The 25,179-nt window shown below is 36.2% G+C and overlaps 1 non-coding gene across 1 annotated transcript; it reads right to left on the bottom strand.

Moving 5' to 3' along the window:
- Nucleotides 1-20,836: 20,836 nt before the first annotated feature.
- Nucleotides 20,837-20,940, bottom strand: LOC127742525 (small nucleolar RNA R71). The gene has a single exon (XR_008003845.1). It is a non-coding gene; the product is annotated as a small nucleolar RNA R71 (small nucleolar RNA).
- Between the last annotated feature and the right edge of the window lie 4,239 nt (nt 20,941-25,179).

Raw genomic sequence — 25,179 nt, forward strand, 5'->3', positions numbered from 1 at the left:
ATTCCTTATATATCAACATCCTTTAATTCAAATTCAAATATGCACTGTTCATGTCATGTATTCAGAATCATAGAAAATACCACCACATTTTAATTAATTAAGACTACTCTTAAAATTAAACTCAATTTCTCAAACAGTACATCACTTTTTTATTTTCTTTTTAGATTCAAGCTCAGTAAGCAATACATGAGACACTTTATTATAATTAAATCTAAATCTAAGAACTGAATGAAACTAAATCTAAGAATTGAAAGTACTAAAGATCATGCATTCAATCAAAGCAACAGAAAACAGAGGACAACAAAATAGGAATGGAAGAGAAATAGAATGAAAGGAACTTAACCACCTCAGTTATGTTGGTGGCCATCTCATTCCGCCATGAAAAACATTCATCCTCCTTTGGTGCTAAAACAGAAAAGCCATAAGCGAAGCATTAACACCAAGCTTAAAGGTTTGATTGTCCTCAATCAAAGAAGAACTAAAAACAAAAACAAATAATATGATGAAAGAAGAATAAAAGGATAAAAGAACAAGAGAGAATTAGGATTTGGGAGGTGGATAATTTGAAATCAGGCACTGAGGTGACTTAATTCGGCGTCGCATGCGACGCGTACGCGTGAGGCACGCGTATGCGTGGATCGCACGAATTTCAAGCGACAGGTACGCGTCAGTGACATGTACGCATGGAAGGCCAGGATGGGAAAACGATAAGAACGTGTCAGGAACGCGTCTGCGTGGTAGGGCTTGTGCGTCCAGCATAGTTCTAGCCCCACACCAGCATAACTCTCTGGCCAAACACCTTATACACCGATTTTACTCATCCACACGTGCGCGTGCTTGACGTGTACGCATGGAGTGCCAAAAGTGCAAATGACATGCACGCGTGAGCATATTTGTGAGCTAGGCATACTTCCTTCGCCATTCCCGCGCAACTCTCTGTTCACTCTTTATTTTTCACACACAGACATATGACGTGCATGCGTCGTGTGCTCGTTTTTTTTGAAATATCCGGTTCCTATTCTAAGATAGCTGCACGATCAGAAAAATAGTAAAAACTCAATAAAAATCAAATAAGTAAGAAAACTACTACTACAAAAAATAACTAAGGATACGAAATTATTGGGTTGCCTCCCGACAAGTGCTCTTTTACCGTCACTAGCTTGACAATCAGCTCCTCTAAGGAGGATGATCATAGGGGCTCAGCTCTTCACCCCTTACTTTGAACATCTTTCCTGTGTCTCCATAACGTAGCTCAATATGCTCCAGAGAGAGGATTATGATTACTGTATAAATCCACACTGGATTGCTAGTCAACACCACTTTCATTCCTGGGGAGAAACCTTCAGTGGGGATCTTTTTGTTTCTCCATCCTCTGGGTACTCTCTTCTTTATGGGAACCTCTTCCTTGGTGGATGATGCATTCCCGACACCAAACTTAGGTTTGATGTCATGAGAAATTTTATTGATTGTCACCAAAGGAGGTTTGAGCTGCAGATTCAACTGTGCATCATCAGGGGGTTCTTGAAGATTTGGATCAATAAGTTCAGTCTGCATGCACCTCTCTTCTTCACCTGCTGAATGTATATCTTTGAAGACATGAAAGACTAGTTGCTCATTATGCACTCTAAGCACTAGTTCACCTTTTTCCACATCAATCAGAGCTCTTTCAGTGGCTAAGAATGGTCTTCCTAGAATTATAGAAGCATTCTCATCCTCCCCTGTGTTAAGAATCACAAAATCTGTTGGGAGAAAGAACTTACCCACTTTGACCAAGATATTCTCCACTAATCCGTATGCAGGCTTTATAGATTTGTCTGCCATCTATAATGCAATTCATGTGGGTTGTGCCTCTTGAATTTGCAGCTTCATCACAGACAATGACATCAAATTGATGCTTGCTCCCAGATCACATTACACTTTTTCAAAGGTTGTGCTCCTAATGGTACATAGAATTTGAAAGTTCCCTGGATCTGGCATCTTCCTTGGTAAGTTATTCTAAATGATGGCATTACATTCTTTAGTCAGGACTACTGTCTCATCTCCCTTTAAGCGCTTCTTCTTTGACAACAGCTCCTTCATGAACTTGACATAGATAGGCATTTGCTCCAAAACCTTAGCAAAAGGAATATTAATTTGCAACTTTCTGAAGACTTCCAAAAACTTTGAAAACTGCTTGTCCTTGGTCTCCTTTTGAAGTCTCTGAGGATATGGCATCTTAGGCTTGTACTCAGGAGCCTTTAGTAATGTAGGATGAGTGTCAAGAGAGTCTGGGAATGGGTTATCCGCACGCTTTGGGGGGGCGTGCTCTTCTTCTTCCTTCTTCTCTTCTGGAGCTTCTTTTTCAACTAACTCTTCACTGACCTTAGTCTCAGAGCCAGCTACTTTACCACTTCTCAGTTGAATAACCTTGCAATCTTTTTTAACTGGCTCCTCATCAACTTGTGCTTCCATACTTGCCATTTGTCCACTTATCAAGGTGATAACCTTGCATTTCTCCTTTGAATTTGGAATTGTGTTACTAGGAAGGCTATTAGTGGTCTTCTGATTAATTTTATTAACCTTTGTGGCTAATTGACCCATCTGAATCTCCAAGTTCTTGATTGATGCTCTGGTTTCCTGTCTAAAACTTATCAACATTGCTTCTAAATCATTATTCTGTTGGGGCTGAGAAGTTGCTTGCTGAGATGACTGAAATTGGTGGTTATTAAAATTATTCTGTTAAAGACCACCCTGAGAATTATTATTAAAATTTTGTGGCCTCTGAGGTTGCTCTCTCCACCCAAAATTTGGGTGATTTCTCCATTCCTGATTGTATGTCTTAGACTATGGATCATTATTGGGATTTCTAGGACCACTCCCCATGTAATTGACCTGTTCAGGAAAGGATTGAGCATAATCATAATTATTATTTTGCACAAAATTACCTGTCAGGTCATAAGAGATCTCTTGAGGTGGATTTTGGGTGTTGATAGCTAAGACTTGCATGCCACCCATCTGTTGAGTAAGTAGACTTATTTGCTGAGAGATAAGCTTGTTCTGAGCAAAAAGAGCATTAAGAGTTTCTACTTCCATGACACCCTTCTTCTGAGAAGTCTCAGAGTTCACATGATTCCTATTAGATGAGTATAAATATTGGTTGCTAGCAACCAATTCAATAAACTCAATAGTCTCCTCTGGTGTCTTCTTCTTGTGTAATGAACCTCCTGCAGAATTATCTAAGCACATCTTGGACATTTCACCCAAGCCTTCATAAAAGATATCTAGTTGGGTCCATTTGAAGAACATGTCCGGAGGACATTGCCTAGTCAGTAGCTTGTATCTCTCCCAAGCTTTATAAAGAGTTTCACCTTCCATCTGCCTGAAGGTCTGAAACACCACCCTAAGCTTAATCAGCTTCTTTGGTGGAAAAAATTTAGTAAGAAACTCAGTAACAACCTTGTCCCAAGTATCCAAACTCTCCTTGGGTTGGGAATCTAGCCATAGCTTTGCTCCATCCCTTAGAGTAAACGGGAAGAGCATGAGTTTGTACACCTCTAGGTTCATTCCATTTGTCTTCACAGTATCACAAATCTACAGAAAATTAGAAATAAATTGATTTGGGTCTTCGTGGGGAAGACCATGATACTGGTAGTTTTGTTACACCAGGATGACCAACTGTGGCTTCAACTCAAAGTTGTTTGCAGCTATAGGAGACACTACAATAGTTTTGCCATAAAGATCTGCAGTAGGAGCAAAGTAAGAGCCAAGTGCTCTCCTTTGATGCTCATTTCCATTCGGGTTTGTCATATTGGTATTATCAGCATTGTTAGGATCCATAGTAGATTCTGCAACCTTGTAAAGTCTTGCTTTTTGTAAACATCACCTGAAAGTTCTTTCAGGTTCAGGATCAAAGTCTAAGAGATGTTTTTTGTCTCTGTTCCTGCGCATAAACAAACAGAAGACAAGAAAGGATGGAAATCTCTACGTCAGAGTGTAGAGAATTCCCAGTGAGATAACCTGTGTAAAGAAATAAAATAAAAATACGAAATAAAATAAATAAATAAACTTTGAAAATTATGAGTGGAATTAAGGCAAAAAAAGTTAAAAATAATAAATAAAAAAATAAAATAATTAGGTAACACCAAATTTAAATTCAAAAATTAGAGGAAAATATTAGTGCTATTTATTTAAATTTTTTTTAAAAACAAAACAAAATAAAAAAAAGAACGAAAAAGAAAGAATAGGGGAGGAGGGGCAAGAATGAAAGAAAAAAGAGAAAGTTTAACGGAAAAAAAAGAAAAAAAAAGGACATAAAGTTTTTGAAAAGAAAAAAAAATTAAAAAGAAGTAAAATAATAAAAAAAGGAAACAGGGGAACGACAATGAAAGAACGAAAGAAAGAAAAAAAATAAATAGCGAAATAAAAAAATTTATACTAATAAAATAAAAATTATCTAATTTAAGAAATCAAACAACGAGTAGTTGTAAATCATAATCAATCCCCGGCAACGGCGTCAAAAATTTGGTGCGGTATTTCTAATCATAAACTAACTGGCAAGTGTACTGGGTTGTACCAAGTAATACCTCAGGTGAGTGAGGGTCGATCCCACGAGGATTGATGGACTAAGCAACAATGGTTAAATGATTTACTTAGTTAGACAAACAGAAAATGGTCTTGAGGTGTTCAAAAGATTTTAAGAGTGACTTCAAAATATCAGAAGGCAGGCACACAAGTAAATAAGTTGAAAATAAAATATGGGAGAAAATAGTTAAGGCTCCAGAGTTATCTATTTTCTGGATTGACTTTTCTTATTAACTATTTTAATCATGCGAGATTTAATTCATAGCAAACTATATGTGACTAGACCCTAATTCCTTAGACCTTTCTAGTCTCCTCTAAAATTCATCAACTGCCAATTCCTTGGTTAGTTAATTCCAATTAGAGGGTGATGATCAAATTCCAGTTTATATGCCACAAGAATCCTAATTATCCAAAAATAAGGGGATTATATGTCACGTATCCCGTTAAATACAAACAATTAGAAATTCAGAATAATATGTTTTCAAGCTGTTGTTCAAGTAAAGAGCTTTTCCAAGTTATACAAGAACTCAATCAGAACATGGGTCATACTTCCGTTCCACCCAAATTCATAAAATAAAGAATGAAAATAATTATTGAAATATAAATCAAAACATGAATTAAAATAGAAAAATGATAGTATCAATCCATACAATAGACAGAGCTCCTAACCTTAACAATGGAGGTTTAGTTGCTCATGGTTCATAGAGAAAAATAAGGATTCGGGTAAAATTGGGCTGAGTTGGAATCCCCTCAAAGAAGAAAAGTTTCTCCTTTTTATAACTAATCCTAATTAATTAAAAATCTAAAATTAAAATAATATCTTTTCCTATTTTTAAAATCAAATTTGAATTTAAATCAGAATTAATTATAGTAATCCGCAAGTCTTCAATTGATGGATGGGGACCACTTGATTCCTTCACTCTGTGGCCTCTGATCTGTGCATTCTGGGCTGAAAACTGGGTCAAAAGCAGCCCAAAAATTGCCCCCAGCGTTTTCTACATTTTCTGCACGTGGCGCATGTCACGCGTACGCGTTGATGGTCTTCTTTGCGTGTCACGCATACGCGTCAAGTACGCACACGCGTCGCCGTGCAAATCTTCAAATCACGCGTACGCGTCAGCCACGTGCACGCGTCACCATGGAAAGCTCCAAATCACGCGCACGCATCAAGTACGTGTACACGTCGCTCCTTGCTGGTTTTCTCCTTTAATTCTTGTACTGCAGAAACTTCATCAAATCCAACTGAATACTACCTAAAATAAACAAAATTACACAAGACTTAAAGTAGCATCCATAGTGGCTAAAAGATAATTAATTCTTGATTAAACTCAACAATTTAAGTGTAAATTCACTAGAAAAATATAAGAAAGATGCTCACGCATCACTGAGCAGTAAGATTTTGGACAAGAAGACCTTGATCAAACGGCAGGTGAACACTAGAGGGAAGAGCCAACACGGTGCCAGCTCTGGTGCTAGCTGTGGCGGAGACCAAGAGGCAAGAGGGAAGAGCCGAAGAGAGAAGACCGACACGGACATGTACATGGTTGTGTATGAAACTGGATTGTGGACTGGATTCACGATTCAGTCTTAGATTAGGGCTTTTTTATTTTGGATTTTAATTTGGATATGGATTTGGATTGGATTTAAAATTGTTTAAATGGTTTGGATTTGAAAACCAAATTATAAAAAAGATCCAATTTGGTTTGGATTTTCTTTATTTAAAACTGATTTTTTTAAATAGTTTGGTTTGGATGTGGTTTAAAATGCAAAATGTGGATTTTTTTGCCCATCCCTAGTAATTACTCTCCCTAAATTAAATTTGACTAGTAAAAATAAATACTCACTTCCCATTGGTTCATTATTCCTCACTAAGGACTTTTAAGTCAGAATTTATTATTAGTGACGACTTTGCACGCACTAGAAAAAAGTCAACGCCCCAAAAACTTCGAGACCAGTAATAAAAATAATTTCTACTTTAGTAATTGTATCCCAAGAATAATACGAGTCATTAATTATTGATTTATTCCTTCAAGAATAAATTTGAGTCACTAATTATTTTACCACGCGGTAAAAATAAATCCGAAGCAAATTTCTGACTAGTATTTTACGAACACCTCCTAGAGATCCCAAATCCTCTTGCTTGCTTCCCAAGCAACTCATCCCTCTCTTTCAATCATATATCCGATATTATCTCTGCTATTTATACCTCTCAACAGGGATTTTAAACCCATGAAATTAAGTGCGGTTAACTACGAATAAGCACGTCATTATATGATTGACTATATTTCATCAAAATCATGCCCATTCTCTCTAAATATGAGCCCGTTCTTCTCTGAAAAAATTTCAGCCCTTTTACCACAATTAATTATCTCCAATTTTAGAATTTTATTTAAGGAACACTCGTGCAAAAATTTGACAAATCATTTGATGCATTTTGATGAGTTTTTATCCGTGTTTTAGAGAGAGAAAGATGAGGACTTTCTACACTACTTCTTTGTGTTTCCAACCCTTATTCTAACTGCTCTTCCATTGTTCTTGAAGTGTTTCTCAAGAATCCAAACCATACAAACACAATTCCTTGCCTATTTTCACTAATTCTTGCATTTTTACCGAAAATTAAGCATGGTAAGCTCTTGTTCATTCTCTATTCTTTTCAATTTTTCCAGCAGTAACTAAGGTAGATTCTTTCTCTCTTCTATGTCTACAAAATTCCTCTTGAAGCACATATAGAGCACGCCTAAGGAGCTAAAAAAAAATTCATGCTCAAAGTGGTTGAAATTCAACACTTTTTGTGACACTTTCGGCCAAGAAAAAAATTATACCACCATTAGTTGTGTTCTTTCCTTTTCTTGAGTGTTTTCTGGTATTTGAGAGGTCTAAGGACTGAATTATACAAGAGGTAAGGGTTATGGTTAGATAGAATATGTTTATGCTTGTTTCAGTGTTCATATAAGCTTCTTTGTGGTGATTTTGTATTTAATTTTTAATTTTAAAAATCTAGTGATGTATTTCGATGTTTGGCTTATTATTTAAGTGAAATATAAAGTGTATTTGCCTTTGAAAATTGTATGAAACAGCTGAAAAAATTTAGAGCATTTGGAATTTAACTTTCAAGCCTTAAAAGTTATTAAAAGTGGGTAAAACACAAAATATTGTACCTCTGGAAATTTCAGCCACTAAGCACTTGAAAAATGATGTGTTATAGGGTTAAAATTAGAAAACTGATTTTAATCCTATAGAATAAGTGTATAAAATTGACAAGGGTGTTATGGTCATTTTTAACTGAAAAGAAGCCTAAAAATGTAATTTAAATAAGATATCATTAAAATTTTGAATTGAATAGTTTTAAAGGTACAATAGTAATTATATAACTTGATTGGGTCAATTATAATAAAAATAAAGTTTTGAGCCTAAAATTTTTTTAGTAAAAGTTAGGAGTAAAACTCTAACATATGATAACTAAACAAGTAAATAAAATAATAAAGGATAAAATAGTCTTTTAGGTAACTGGGGATAAAATTGATATTTATAAAAATTATTAAGGATGGTTTAGTCATAGAAGAATTCTAGGATTAATTTGGTAAAGTTTTGATACTAAATAAAGCTAAGGTAAAATTTAGATTAATTAGGGTTAAAATGATAATTTTGGACATAAAGTAAAATATAAAATAATTAATTAATTTAATAAAAGATAAAAAGGTATTTTAGAAAAATATGAGGGTAAAATAGTAAAGTAATAATATTAGGAGTAATAGCATTGCTAAAAGTTTAAAGAAGACAAGAAAAGAGAGAAAAGTAAAAAAGGATAAAATTAGAAATATAAAAAGAATCGAAGGCAAAATGGTAAAATGTGAGACAAGGTTAAAAATATTTAAAGAGAAAAGACCGGGCATAAGTCTTGTTTAAATAGAATGGCAGAGAAGTCTCTCAAGAATAAAGTTTATTGAGATGTGCCGCGGAAAAGAAAACTGTAAACCCAAGGTGTTAGAGGCTGTCTGGTAGGGCGGACTTCCATCAGAAGACTTGTGCCCGGTCTCTGCTCTTTAAATTTTTGAGTCTTGTGTCACATTATACCACTTTTTCCACGGTTCTTTTTATATTTTCAATTTTGTCAATTTTGTACTTTTCTCTCTTTTCTTGTCTTCTTTAAACTTTTAACGACGCTTTTACCTTTAATTTTATTACTTTACCATTTTATCCTCATACTTTTTCTAAAATACCTTTTTATCCTTTATTAGTTAATTAATTATTTTATATTTCACTTTGTGCCCAAATTTACCATTTTATCCTTAATTAATCTAAATTTTACTTTAGATTTATTTAGTGTCAAAACTTTACCAAATTATTCCAAGAAATTTTCGATGACCGAACCGTGCTTAATAAGTTTTCAAAAATGCCAATTTTACCTTTAGGTACTTCAAAGACTATTTTATCCTTTATTATTGATGAGCGGATAATTTATACACTTTTTGGCATTGTTTTTAGGTAGTTTTTAAGCAAAATTCACATTTCTGGACTTTATTATGAGTTTGTGTGTTTTTCTGTGATTTCAGGTATTTTCTGGCTGAAAGTGAGGGACCTGAGCAATAATCTGATTCAGAGGCTGAAAAAGGACTGCTAATGCTGTTGGATTCTGACCTCCCTGCACTCGAAATAGATTTTTTAGAGCTACAGACACCCAAATGGCGCGATCTCAATTGCGTTGGAAAGTAGACATCCACGGCTTTCCAGCAATATATAATAGTCCATACTTTGCTCGAGTTTTGATGATGCAAACTGGTGTTTAAACGCTAACTTCCTGCCCTATTCTGGCGTTAAACGCTAGAAACAAGTTACAAGCTAGAGTTAAACGCCCAAAACAGGCTGCAAACTAGTGTTTAACTCCAAGAGAAGTCTCTACACATGAAAACTTCAATGCATCATTTACTTATTTCTCTAAACCTTAGTAACTAGTCTAGTATAAATAGGACATTTTACTATTGTATTAGACATCTTTGGATTTTGACATCTTGGGATTATCCTTAGATCATCTTTGGAACATTTTTCCTTAGACATGGGGCTGGCCATTCGGCTATGCTTGGACCTTCATCACTTATGTATTTTCAACGGTGGAGTTTCTATACACCATAGATTAAGGTGTGGAGTGATGCGTGAGCATCTTATCTATCTTTTCCTTGTGAATTTGCATCTAAATTGTTGAGTTTAATTTAGAATTAATTATATTTTAGCCACTATGGATGCTATTTTGAGTTTTGTGATATTTTATTCATTTTAGGTAGCATTCGGATGGATTTGATGAAGTTTCTGCAGAGAAAAAGAAGAAACCAAAGGGATGACCAGCGAAGACCGACGCAGATGCATGGCTCACGCGACCGCGTGGACTAGAATCTGCACAAATGACGCGAGCGCATGGACGACGCGGACGCGTCACATGCGCGATCTGCAATAATACAAAAAACGCTGGTTACAATTTCTGGGCTATTTTTGACCCAGTTTCCAACCTAGAAAACACAGATTAGAAGCTGCAGAATGGACAAATCAAGTGGTCCCCACCCATCAACTGAAGATTTGTTAATTAATTCGAATTTAAATTCAAATCTTATCTTTTAGGAAAAGATATTATTTTTAATTTTTGATTTTAAACCTATTAGGATTAGTAATAAATAGAAACTCCATACATTTAGACAGGCACAAGATTGTTACCAGACCCTTATTTTTCTTCTCTGAACCATGAGCAACTAATCCTTCATTGTTAAGGTTAGGAGCTCTGTCTATTTGTATGGATTTATTCGTTTGATCTTTCTAATTTAATTCATGTCTTGATTTATATTTCAATAATTGTTTTTGTTCTCCATTTTATGAAATATGGGTGGAACGGAAGTATGACCCATGTTCTAATTGAGTTCTTGTAAAACTTGGAAAAGCTCTTTACTTGAATAACAGCTTGAAAACATATTATACTGAATTTTAATTGTTTGTATTTAACGGGATACGTGACATATAATTCCCTTATTTTTTGGATAATTAGAATTCTTTTGGCATATAAACTAGAAATTGATCATCACCTTCTAATTGGAATTAATTGATCAAGGAATTGGCAATTAATGAATTTTAGAGGAGACTAGAAAGGTCTAAGGAATTAGGGTCTAGTCATATATAGTTTGCCATGAAATTAAATCTTGCATGATTAAAATAGTTAGTAAGAAAATAAATCCGGAAAAATAGATAACTCTGAAACCTTAACTATTTTCTCTAATATTTTATTCCCAACTTATTAATCTGCCTGTCTTTGATATTCTGAATTTACACTTAAACTTTTTGAACATCTCAAAACCAATTTCTGCTTGCCTAACTAAGCTTATCACTCAATAACTGTTGCTTAATCCATTAATCCTCGTGGGATCGACCCTTACTCACGTAAGGTATTACTTGGTACGACCCGGTGCACTTACCGGTTAGTAAGTGTGGGTTATAAAATTCGCATCAAATTTTTGGCGCCGTTTAATTAAAAAAAATTTAAATAAATAGGACCAATATTTTTCTTAATTTCTGAAATTAAGTTTAGTGTGGACTATTTATTATTTTTCTTCTATTTATTTTATTCAATATTTTTATCTCTTTACACAGAGTTACCTCACTGGAAATTCTCTGCACTCTGACGTAGAGATTCTCATTCTTTCTTGTTTTCTGTTTGTTTATGCACAGGAACAGAGACGAAGAACATCTCTTAGGCTTTGATCCTGAACCTGAAAGGACTTTTAGGCGGCATTTACAACAAGCAAGACTTTACAAGGCTGCAGAATCCACTATGGATCCGAATAATAATGATAATCCCAATGCGGCAAACCTGAATGGGAATGAGCAACAAAGGAGAGTGCTTGGCTCTTACTCTTATCCTACCACAGATCTTTATGGAAAAAGCATCGTGGTGCCTCCTATCACTGTAAATAACTTTGAGTTGAAGCCTCAACTGGTTACTCTGGTGTAACAAAACTGCCAGTATCACGATCTCTCCCACGAAGATCCAAATTAGTTTATTTCTAGTTTTCTGCAAATTTGTGACACTGTGAAAACAAATAGAGTGAACCCAGATATGTACAAATTAATGCTCTTCCCATTTGCTTTGAGGGATGGAGCAAAACTATGGCTAGATTCTCAACCCAAGGACAGTTTGGATACTTGGAACAAGGTGGTTACTTTGTTTTTCACAAAATTTTTCCCACCAAAGAAGCTAACTAAGCTTAGGATGGAGGTTCAGACCTTCAGACAGAAGGATGGTGAGACTCTGTATGAAGCTTGGGAGAGATCCAAGCTACTGACTAGGCAATGCCCTCCAGACATGTTCTCCAAATGGATACAAATAGACATATTTTATGAAGGCTTGGGTGAAATGTCCAAAATGTGCTTAGACAATTCTGCAGGAGGTTCATTGCACAAGAAGAAGACACCGGAGGAGACTATTGAGCTGATTGAATTGGTTGCAAGCAACCAATATTTATACTCCTCTAATAGGAATCCTGTGAATTTTGAAGCCCCTCAGAAGAAAGGCGTGTTGGAAGTAGATGCTATTAATGCTCTTCTTACTCAGAACAAGCTGATGTCTCAGCAAATAAATCTACTTACTCAACAGATGGGTGGCATGCAAGTCTCAGCTATCAACACCTAAAATCCACCACAGGAAGTCTCCTATGACATGGTAGGTAATTTTGTGCAAAATGATAATTATGATTATGCTCAACCTTCTTTTGAATAGGTGAATTACATGGGGAGTAGTCCTAGGAATCTCAACAATGACCCATATTCTAAGACATACAAGCTGGGATGGAGGAATCACCCAAATTTTGGATGGAGGGATCAACCTCAGAGACATCAGAACTTCAACAATAATTCTCAAGGTGGTTTCCAACAGAACAATGATTTGGAAGCAATATTGACAGGTTTTAGACAGGAAACCAGAGCATCCATCAAGAACCTGGAGATTCAAATGGGTTAAATAGCCACCAGAGTTAATGAAATTGATCAGAGGACCACTAATAGCCTTCCTAGTAACACAATTCCAAATCCAAGAGAGGAATGCAAGGCTATCACCGTGATAAGTGAACAAGTGGCAAGTACGGAAGCACAAGTTATGCAGGAAACCAGAGCCTCCATTAAAAATTTAGAAGTACTAGTGGGTCAACTGAGCAAGCAAATACTTGAGAGGTCTGCAAGTACATTTCAAGGTGATATAGTAGTGAACCAAGGAGAAGATTGCAAGGCTATTCAATTAAGAAATGGTAAAGTAGCTGGTTCTGAGACCAAGGTCAATGAAGAGCTAGTTGAAAAGGAAGTTCCAGAGAAAAAGAGGGGAGAGTTGGAGCACGCCCCTCCAAAGCGTGCGGACAATCCATTCCCAGACTCTCTTGACACTTATCCTACACTGCCAAAGGCTCCTGAGTACAAGCCTAAGATTCCATATCCTCAGAGACTTCAAAAGGAGACCAAGGACAAGCAGTTCTCAAAGTTCTTGGAAATCTTCAGAAAATTACAAATCAATATTCCTTTTGCTGAGGTTTTGGAGCAAATGCGTATCTATGCCAAATTCATGAAGGAGCTGTTGTCAAAGAAAAAACGTTTAAAGGGAGATGAGACAGTAGTCCTGACTAAGGAATGTAGTGCTGTAATTCAGAATAACTTGCCAAAGAAGATGCCAGATCCAGGGAGCTTTCAAATTCCATGCACCATTGGGAGCACAACCTTTGAGAAAGCCCTATGTGATCTGGGGCAAGCATAAATCTAATGCCCTTATCTGTGATGAAAAAGCTGCAAATCCAAGAGGCACAACCCACAAAGATAGCATTGCAGATGGCAGATAAATCTATGAAGCCTGCATACGGATTAGTTGAGAATATCTTGGTCAAAGTGGGTAAGTTCTTCCTCCCAGCAGACTTTGTGATTCTGGACACAGGGGAGGATGAGAATGCCTCTATAGTTCTAGGAAGACCATTCCTAGCCACTGGAAGAGCTCTGATTGATGTAGAAGTGGGTGAATTAGTGCTTAGAGTGCATAATGAGCAACTGGTCTTTCATGTCTTCAAAGATATACATCCAACAGGTGAAGAAGAGAGGTGCATGCAGGCTAAGCTTATTGATCCAAACCTTCAAAAATCGCCTAATGATACACAGCAGAATCTGCAACTCAAACCTCCCTTAGTAACAGTCAATAAAATTCCTCCTGACATCAAACCTAAGTTTGGTGTTGGAAATGCATCATCTACAAAGGAAGAGTTTCCCAAAAAGAAGAAAGTACCCAGAGGATGGAGAAACAAAAAGATCCCCACTGAAGGTTTCTCCCCAGGAATGAAGGTAGTGTTGACCAGCAATCCAGCATGGGTTTATACAGTAATCAGAATCCTCTCTCTGGAGCATATTGAGCTACGTTATAGAGATATAGAAAAAAAGTTCAAAGTAAGGGGTGAAGAGCTGAGCCCCTATGATCCTCCTCCTTAGAGGAGCTGACCGTCAAGCTAGTGACGATAAAGAAGCGCTTATCGGGAGGCAACCCGATAACTTCGTATCCTTAGCTATTTTTCATAGTAGTAGTTTTCTTATTTATTTTATTTGAGTTCTTACTAATTTTCTAATCATGCAGCTAATATTATTCCAGGAACTGAATACTTCAATATTTCAAAAAAAAAAAAAAAAAGAGAGAGAGAAGGCACACGACGCGATAGCGTCATTGACAGTGAAAAAGATAAGAATTGCATGAATTTTGAATTTTATAACAGTTTAATTATTTTGATGTGGTGGCAATATTTTTGTTTTCTGAATGTATGCTTAAACAGTGCATATGTCTTTTGATTTTGTGGTTCATGAATGTTGGCTCTTGAAAGAATGGTGAAAAAGGAGACATGTTACTGAGAATCTGAAAAATCATAAAAATGATTCTTGAAGCAAGAAAAAGCAGTGAATTCTAAAAAAAAAAAAAAAAAAGAGAGAGAGAAGGCACACGACGCGATAGCGTCATTGACGCGGACGCGTCACTTATTTGTGCGTGAAAAATGATATCTGACAGAGAGTTACGCGGGAGTGACGCAGGAATGGAGCCTTTCGCATAAACGATCCCACGCGTTCGCGTACCCCACACATTCGCGTCGTTTGTGATTTTCGCCAGTCACGTGGGCGCGTCACCGACGCAAACGCGTGACCTGCCAATTCGATGTAAAAGAGTGTTTGGGCAGAGAGTTGTGCTGGCTTGGGGCAAGAAGTGTGATAGAAGCACAAATTTGGTCACGCGGACGCGTCCCTGACGCGGCCGCGTCAATTGCACATATGGCCATCCACGCATTCGCATGCATGACGCAAACGCGTCGTATGAAAATTTGGCTCCCAAGCCATGCGAACAGAAGTTGCGCGGGTGCGCGGCTGGCTTCGCGCAAATCACACAAAACCCAGGGCACGCGGACGCGTGCCTGACGCTTACGTGTCATTATGGAAATTTCGCGACCCACGCAAATGCGTGCTGCACGCGTTCGCGTCGCTTGCCCACGCTAGTTCGCCGCCCAGTTTTCTTTCTCTCTCTCTTCCAATCCTAATTCTCTCTTATTCTTTTATCCTTTTATTTTTCTTTCCTCATAATATTTATCTCTTTCTATTTTCAATTCTTATTTGCTTGAGGACAAGCAAACCTTTAAGTTTGGTGTTGACGCTTCGAGTTAAAGCTTTTCTGTTTATTCCTATGGCACCAAAAGGGAGGCAAATCATTTTCATGGAGGAGCACAACCTGAAGAATAAAGCGACCGCTAGGATAACTAAGGTGGTTGAGTTCCTTTCATTTTTATTCCTCCCCTCTTTTTTTTCTATGTTATGTTCTGGTTTTCTGCTATTTTGCTTTGTTTATTGCATGATCTTTTATTAGTTAGAATTCTAGGACTAGTTTTTTTTTCTTTAATGCTAAAAAGATGTTTCATGTACCACTCACTGAACTTAAATCTTAAAAGAAAAGAAAAAGAAGTGATTTATTGCATGAGAAATTGAGTTAATTTTAAGAATAGTCTTATTTACTTAAATGTGGTGGTATTTTCTGTGATTTTTGAATGCATGATATGAACAGTGCATACTCAAATTTGAATCAAGGGTTGTTGATGTATAAGGAACAGGAATTTAGAGAATTATTATGATTTCTCTGAAATAAACAAAAATTTAATCCTTGAAGCAAAAGAAACAGCAAAAGAAAAAAAAAGCATTATATAAATAAATAAATAATAATAAAAGCAAGGTCCAAGGCTCTGAGCATCAATGACTAGGGAGGTCGGACATGATTAAAAGCTCAAAGAGTTGTTTCCCTTGTCATATGCTTGTGGTGTGATTGTGTTAAGTAATCCTTGAGACAGAACACTTAGAGTCGAGACCAAGTGCGTTTAACAGAGTATGCCAAAGGCTTTGAGAATCACTGTCTGGGAATAATTGAAAGAAAAATCAGAACTCAAAGAGAGTTCCCCAGTTAAGTGCTTGTGGTGTTTCGGTGTCAAGTAACTCTTGAGACAAAACATTTAAAGTCACAGCTAGGCTCAAGGTGCAAAGCACCAAAGAAAATAAATTAAAGTAAATTTTGCTGTGTTCAAGGATTAAACTGAAATATAAAAGATCAGAGAATTCATAATATTATCCGGATTCTAATTCCATATGACAGTCACATCCTTCTGATTTAAAGGAGAGTGAGATGCCAAACCTATTCAGGATTACAGTTATAAACCCCACTATAAAAAGAGACATGAGCTTAATCAAACTCTCATTCTCATGCAAATTCACATCATAAGCTTATATTATTTTTGGTTGCTTGAGGACAAGCAACAGTTTAAGTTTGGTGTTGTGATGCGTGAGCATCTTATCTATCTTTTCCTTGTGAATTTGCATCTAAATTGTTGAGTTTAATTTAGAATTAATAATATTTTAGCCACTATGGATGCTATTTTGAGTTTTGTGCAATTTTATTCATTTTAGGTAGCATTCGGATGGATTTGATGAAGTTTCTGCAGAGAAAAAGAAGAAACCAAAGGGATGACCAGCGAAGACCGACGCGGACGCATGGCTCACGCGACCGCGCGGAATGGAGAAATTGCAATGACGCGATCGTGTGCCTGACGTGAACGCGTGGACTAGAATCTGCACAAATGACGCGAGCGCATGGACGACGCGGACGCGTCACATGCGCGATCTGCAATAATACAGAAAACGCTGGTTACAATTTCTGGGCTATTTTTGACCCAGTTTCCAACCTAGAAAACACAGATTAGAAGCTGCAGAATGGACAAATCAAGTGGTCCCCACCCATCAACTGAAGATCTGTTAATTAATTCGAATTTAAATTCAAATCTTATCTTTTAGGAAAAGATATTATTTTTAATTTTTGATTTTAAACCTATTAGGATTAGTAATAAATAGAAACTCTATACATTTAGACAGGCACAAGATTGTTACCAGACCCTTATTTTTCTTCTCTGAACCATGAGCAACTAATCCTTCATTGTTAAGGTTAGGAGCTCTGTCTATTTGTATGGATTGATTCGTTTGATCTTTCTAATTTATTTCATGTCTTGATTTATATTTCAATAATTGTTTTTGTTCTCCATTTTATGAAATATGGGTGGAACGGAAGTATGACCCATGTTCTAATTGAGTTCTTGTAAAACTTGGAAAAGCTCTTTACTTGAATAACAGCTTGAAAACATATTATACTGAATTTTAATTGTTTGTATTTAACGGGATACGTGACATATAATCCCCTTATTTTTTGGATAATTAGAATTCTTTTGGCATATAAACTAGAAATTGATCATCACCTTCTAATTGGAATTAATTGATCAAGGAATTGGCAATTAATGAATTTTAGAGGAGACTAGGAAGGTCTAAGGAATTAGGGTCTAGTCATATATAGTTTGCCATGAAATTAAATCTTGCATGATTAAAATAGTTAGTAAGAAAATAAATCTGGAAAAATAGATAACTCTGAAACCTTAACTATTTTCTCTAATATTTTATTCCCAACTTATTAATCTGCCTGTCTTTGATATTCCGAATTTACACTTAAACTTTTTGAACATCTCAAAACCAATTTTTGCTTGCCTAACTAAGTTTATCACTCAATAACTGTTGCTTAATCCATCAATCCTCGTGGGATCGACCCTTACTCACATAAGGTATTACTTGGTACGACCCGGTGCATTTGCCGGTTAGTAAGTGTGGGTTATAAAATCCGCATCATGGAGCTCTGCTGTTCCTCGAATATTACTGCAAAGTACTATTATTCTTCTATTCAATTCAATCTTATTCTTATTCTAAGATGTTCACTTGCACTTCAACCTGATGAATGTGATGATCCGTGACACTCATCACCATTCTCACTTATGAACGCGTGCCTGACAAACACTTCCGTTCTACCTGCGAAAGCTAGAGTGTGTATCTCTTGGGTTTCTAATCAACAATTCACATCGACTCCCCTCTAACAATGGGGCATTTAAATCAGAGATTAGAACCTTTGTGGTATAGGCTGGAAACATTTGGCAGCATTCCTGAGATCCAGAAAGTCTAAACCTTGTCTGTGGTATTTCGAGTAGGATCTGGGAAGGGATGACTTTGATGAGCTTCAAACTCGCGACTGTAGGGTGTAGTGACAGACGCAAAAGGATAATTGGATCTTATTCCAACACGATCGAGAACCAACAGCTGATTAGCCACGCGGTAGCTGTGCCTGGTATTTTTCATCCGAGACAAAAAATCTGACAGTTGATTAGCCGTACAGAAACCGTAGAGGACCATTATCATTGAGAGGACGGGAGGTAGCCGTTGACAACGGTGATCCCCAACATACAGCTTGCCATGGAAAGGAGTATGAATGATTGAATGAAGACAGTAGGAAAGCAGAGATTCAGAAGAAACGACGCATCTCCATACGCTTATCTGAAATTCCCATCAATAAATTACATAAGTATTTCTATCTTTATTTTATGTTTATTTATCTTTTAATTATCAAAACTCTATAACCATTTGAATCCGCCTGACTGATTTTTACAAGATGACCATATCTAGCTTCAAGCCGACAATCTCCGTGGGATCGACCCTTACGAGGTTTATTACTTGGACGACCTAGTGCACTTGCTGGTTTGTTGTGCGAAGTTGTAAAAAAGAGTTGAGATTACAATTGTGCGTACCAAGTTGTTGGCGCGATTGAATCACAATTTCGTGCACCAAGTTTTTGGTGCCGTTGTCGGGGATTGTTTGAGTTTGGACAATTGACAGTTTATCTTGTTGCTTAGATTAGGTAATTTTCTTCTTGTTTCAACCTTGATTTTATTTTCAAAAAGTTTTCAAAAATCTTTCAAAAAATTTTTTTCTTCTTTTTCGTTTTTCCAAACTAATTTTCAAAAAATCCAAAAAAAATTTATAAAATCATAAAATCAAAAAAAAAAATTTGTGTCTCTTGTTTGAGTATAGAGTCAAGTTTTCAATTTACTGTCAATTGCATGTTTCTATTTTTCTTTAAAATTTTTGAAAATTCATGCATTGCATTCTTCATGATCTTCAAGTTGTTCTTGGTAAGTCTTCTTGTTTGATCTTCATATTTTCTTGTTTTGTGTCTTTTATTGTTTTTCATATGCATTTTTGAATTCATAGTGTCTAAACATGAAAAATCTTTAAGTTTGGTGTCTTGCATGTTTTTCTTTTCTTGAAAATTTTTCAAAAATAAGTTCTTGATGTTCATCATGATCTTCAAAGTGTTCTTGGTGTTCATCTTGACATTCAAAGTGTTCTTGCATGCATCATTTGTTTTAATCCAAAATTTTTAAGTGTTGAGTCATTTTGTGGTTTTTCTCTTTCCTCATTAAATTCAAAAAAATATCTTTCCCTTATTTCTCTCATAAATTTTGAAATCTTTGGGTTGACTTAGTAAAATTTTTTTAAAATAAGTTGTTTCTGGTTAGTCAAGTCAAGATTTCAATTGCAAAAATTTATCTTTTCAAAAACTTTTTCAAAAAAATCAAATCTTTTTCATTTTTCTTTTATATGTTCGAATTTTTTTTTTAAAATTGATTTTCAAAATCTTTTTCTTATCTTTATTTCATAATTTTCAAAAACCTTACTAACAATTAATGTGATTGATTAAAAAATTTAAAATTTGTTACTTTCTTGTTAAGAAAGGTTCAATCTTTAAATTCTAGAATCATATCTTTTAGTTTCTTGTTAGTCAAGTAATCAATTTTAATTTTCAAAATCAAATCTTTCTAAATTTCTTTTCCAAATCTTTTTCAAAAATAAATTTCAATCATATCTTTTTTAAATCATATCTTTTTCAATCAAATCTTTTTCAATCATATCTTTTTAAATTTTGATTTCAAAAATCTTTTCTAACTTCTTATCTTTTCAAAATTGATTTTCAAATCTTTTTTAATTAACTAATTGACTTTTTGCTTGTTTTACTATTTCTTATCTTTGTCAAAATCACCTAACCACTTTTCCACTTTTAATTTTCGAAAATCACTAACCATTTTTCAAAAATAATTTTCGAAATTCTCTCCCTCTCATCTCTTTCTATTTATTTTATGTATCTACTAACTCTTATCTTCTTCTTATAATTCGAACCCTCTTCTCTTCTCTCTCTGTGTTCGAATTTTTCCTCTTCTATTCTTCTTCTCTTCTACTCACATAAAGGAATCTCTATACTGTGACATAGAGGATTCCTCTTCTTTTTTGTTCTCTTTTTTTTCATATGAGCAGGAGCAAGGACAAGGACATTCTTGTTGAAGCAGATCTTGAACCTGAAAGGACTCTGAAGAAGAAGCTAAGAGAAGCTAAAGCACAACAATCCAGAGAAAACCTTACAAACAATCTTGAAAAAGAAGGAGACATGGCCGAACCCAACAACAATGCAAGGAAGATGCTTGGTGACTTCACTGCACCAAATTCCAACTTCCATGGAAGAAGCATCTCAATCCCTGCCATTGGAGCAAACAACTTTGAGCTAAAGCCTCAATTAGTTTCTCTGATGCAACATAATTGCAAGTTTCATGGACTTCCATCAGAAGATTTTTTTCAGTTCTTAACTAAATTCTTGCAGATCTGTGATACAGTTAAGACCAATGGAGTTGATCCCGAGGTCTATAAGCTTATGCTTTTCCCTTTTGCTGTAAGAGACAAAGCTAGAATATGGTTGGACTCTCAACCTAGAGATAGCCTGAACTCTTGGGATAAGCTGGTCACGACTTTCTTAGCCAAATTCTTTCTTCCTCAAAAGCTGAGCAAGCTTAGAGTGGATGTTCAAACCTTCAGACAGAAAGAAGGTGAATCCCTCTATGAAGCTTGGGAAAGATACAAGCAACTGACCAAAAAGTGTCCTTCTGACATGCTCTCAGAATGGACCATCCTGGATATATTCTATGATGGTCTGTCTGAATTGTCTAATATGTCATTGGACCATTCTGCAGGTAGATCTATTCACATGAAGAAAATGCCTGCAGAAGCTCAGGAACTCATTGAAATGGTTGCAAATAACCAGTTCATGTACACTTCTAAAAGGAATCCTGTGAATAATGGGATGCCTCAGAGGAAGGGAGTTCTTGAAATTGATGCTCTGAATGCCATATTGGCTCAGAACAAAATATTGACTCGGCAAGTTAATATGATTTCTCAGAGTCTGAATGGGTTGCAAAATGCATCCAACAGTACTAAAGAGGCATCTTCTGAAGAAGAAGCTTATGATCCTGAGAACCCTACAATGGCAGAGGTGAATTACATGGGTGAAGCCTATGGAAACACCTATAACCCCTCATGGAGAAATCATCCAAATCTCTCATGGAAGGATCAACAAAAGCCTCAACAAGGCTTTAATAATGGTGGAAGAAACAGGTTTAGCAATAGCAAGCCTTTTTCATCATCCTCTCAGCAACAGACAGAAAATTCTGAGCAGAGCCCCTCTAGCTTAGCAAACATAGTCTCTGATCTATCTAAGGCCACTCTAAGTTTCATGAATGAAACAAGGTCCTCCATTAAAAATTTGGAGGCACAAGTGAGCCAGCTGAGTAAAAGAGTCACTGAAACTCCTCCTAGTACTCTCCCAAGCAATACAGAAGAGAATCCAAAAAGAGAGTGCAAGGCCATACCCTTACTTGGTGTGGCCAAACCTAGAGATGAGGAGGAAGACGTGAATCCCAGTGAGGAAGACCTCATGGGACATCCTCTGGACAAAAAAGAGTTCCCATTTGAGGAACCTAAGGAATCTGAGGCTCATCTAGAGACCATAGAGATTCCATTGAACCTACTTCTGCCATTCATGAGCTCTGATGACTATTCCTCCTCTGAAGAGGATGAAGATATTACTGAAGAGCAAGTTGCTAAGTACCTTGGAGCAATCATGAAGCTGAATGCCAAGTTATTTGGTAATGAGACTTGGGTGGATGAACCCCCGTTGCTCACCAATGAACTGAATGACTTGGTTAGGCAGACATTACCTCAAAAGAAACAGGATCCTGGTAAATTTTTATTCGCTGTACCATAGGCACCATGACCTTTGAGAATGCTCTGTGTGACCTGGGGTCAGGCATAAACTTAATGCCACTCTCTGTAATAGAGAAATTGGGAATCTTTGAGGTACAGGCTGCCAAATTCTCATTAGAGATGGCAGACAAATCCATGAAAAAGGCTTATGGACAGGTAGAGGATGTGCTAGTAAAGGTCAAAGGCCTTTACATCCCTGCTGATTTCATAATCCTAGACACTGGGAAGGAGAAGGATGAATCTATCATCCTTGGTAGACCCTTTCTAGCCACAGCAAAAGCTGTAATTGATGTTGACAGAGGAGAGTTGGTCCTTCAATTAAATGAGGACTACCTTGTGTTTAAGACTCAAGAATCTCCCTCTGCAACCATAGAGAGGAAGCATGAAAAGCTTCTCTCAATACAGAGTCAAAAAAAAGCCCCCACAGTCATACTCTAAGTTTGGTGTTGGGAGGCCACAACCAAACTCTAAGTTTGGTGTTGAACCCCCACATTCAAACTCTAAGTTTGGTGTTGGGAGGCCACAACCAAACTCTAAGTTTGGTGTTGAACCCCCACATTCAAACTCTAAGTTTGGTGTTGGGAGGCCCATGTTTTCATTAGTTTTTAGGCAAAAATTATATTTCTGGACTTTACTATGAGTTTGTGTGTTTTTCTGTGATTTCAGGTAATTTCTGGCTGAAATTGAGGGAGTTGAGCAAAAATCAGAGTTAGGCTGAAAAAGGACTGCTGATGCTGTTGGATCCTGACCTCCCTGCACTCGGAATGGATTTTTTGGAGTTACAGGAGTTCAATTGGCGCGCTCTCAACGGCGTTGGAAAGAAGACATCCAGGGCTTTCCAGCAATATATAATAGTCCTTACTTTGCGCGAATATAGACGACGTAACTTGGTGTTGAACGCCAAGTACATGCTGCTGTCTGGAGTTAAACGCCAGAAACACGTCATGATCCGGAGTTGAACGCCCAAAACACGTTATAACTTGGAGTTCAACTCCAAGAAAAGCCTCAGCTCGTGGATACCTTTAGTCTCAGCCCCAGCACACACCAAGTGGGCCCCAGAAGTGGATTTCTGCACCAATTATCTTAGTTTACTCATATTCTGTAAACCTAGGTTACTAGTTTACTATTTAAACAACTTTTAGAGACTTATCCTGTACCTCATGACATTTTCAGATCTGAATTACATACTTTTTGACGGCATGAGTCTCTAAACTCTATTGTTGGGGTGAGGAGCTCTGCTGTGTCTCGATGAATTAATGCAAGTATTTCTGTTTTCCATTCAAACACGCTTGTATTAATGCAATTGTTTCTATTTCTCCATTCAAACGTGTGTGTTCCTATCTAAGATGTTCATTCGCGCTTAATTATGAAGAAGGTGATGATCCATGACACTCATCACCTTCCTCAATCCATGAACGTGTGCCTGACAACCACCTCCGTTCTACACCAGATTGAATGAGCTTCTCTTAGATTCTTTAATCAGAATCTTCGTGGTATAAGCTAGATTGATAGCGGCATTCATGAGAATCCGAAAAGTCTAAACCTTGTCCGTGGTATTCCGAGTAGGATTCCGGGATTGAATGCCTGTGACGAGCTTCAAACTCCTGAAGGCTGGGTGTTAGTGACAGACGCAAAAGAATCATTGGATTCTATTCCAACCTGATTGAGGACCGACAGATGATTACCGTGCTGTGACAGAGCATTTGGACCATTTTCACTGAGAGGATGGGAAGTAGCCATTGACAACGGTGACACTCTACATACAGCTTGCCATGGAGGGAATTCTACACTTTTCCATGGATGGAATATTACATTATAGGAATAAATCAGACAAAGCATCTCCAAAACTCCAACATAGTCTCCATTACTGCATAACAAGTATTTATTTTATGCCCTTTTTCCTTTCTTCACTGAACTTGAAAAAAACTGTTGTTGGCATTCTGACTAAGAATAATAAGATAAACATAGCTTGCTTCAAACCAACAATCTCCGTGGGATTCGACCCTTACTCACGTAAGGTATTACTTGGACGACCCAGTGCACTTGCTGATTAGTTGTGCGGATTGCAAAAAGTGTTATTGCAATTTCGTGCACCAAGTTTTTGGCGCCATTGCCGGGGAATGTTCGAGTTTGAACAACTAAAGGTTTATTTTATTTCATAGATTAGGAATAATTTATTTTTATTGTTATAGAGTCATTAAATCCTGATAGGATAGTTTCTTTTCAAAAATATTATTTTTCTTAGTTAATTGTTAATTTTTCATGAGTTTAGTGTCTTGTTCTAAGTTTGGTGTTAATTGCATATTTTATATTTTTCTTTAAATTTTCGAACTTGTGTTCTTTGTTCTTCATTGATCTTCAAGTTGTTCTTGTTTATTTTTCTTGTTTGATCTTGAGTTCTTCTTGTTTTGTGTCTTTTCTTGTTTTTCTTGTGCTTTTTTTCAAAACATTAACTTTCAAAAAAAAAAAGTTATACTTTTATCCACAAAAATAATACATCTTTAAAATACATTACATTTTTAGCTCAGTTGGTTATAGCGTTGGCTTATGTTCTTGGCAATTGGGCTGAAGTTACTGCCCAATTGGCTGGAGCATTAGTAGTTGTTCTTGATAATTGGGTATCTTCTTTGGAATCTTTTTCAAAAATAATTTTTCTTTGATTGAATCTTGTGCCAAACTCTAAGTTTGGTGTTTTCTTGTTAATTTTTCTTTAATTTTCAAAAATTTGTCCTGGTTTTCTAAAAATTTTATGTTTGGTGTTCTTTCTTTTGTTCTTGGTGTTCTTGTGAATCTTCAAGGTGTTCTTGAGTCTTTCTTGTGTTTTGATCTTAAAATTTTTAAGTTTGGTGTTCCTTGGTGTTCTCCCTCCAAAATTTTCGAAAATAAGGAGCATTAGATCTAAAAATTTTAAGTCTTATGTCCTTTGTGTGTTTTTCTCTTTCATCATAAAATTCAAAATTCAAAAAAAATATCTTTTCTAACTAATTTTGAACTACATTTTTGAAAATTTTATATAAAAATTCAGATTTCAATTTCAAAATATTTTCAATTTCTTTTATTTATTTCATTTTTTTTATTTTATAAAATAAT

Source organism: Arachis duranensis, chromosome 1 (assembly GCF_000817695.3).
Source record: "Arachis duranensis cultivar V14167 chromosome 1, aradu.V14167.gnm2.J7QH, whole genome shotgun sequence".
Lineage (NCBI taxonomy): Eukaryota > Viridiplantae > Streptophyta > Magnoliopsida > Fabales > Fabaceae > Arachis > Arachis duranensis.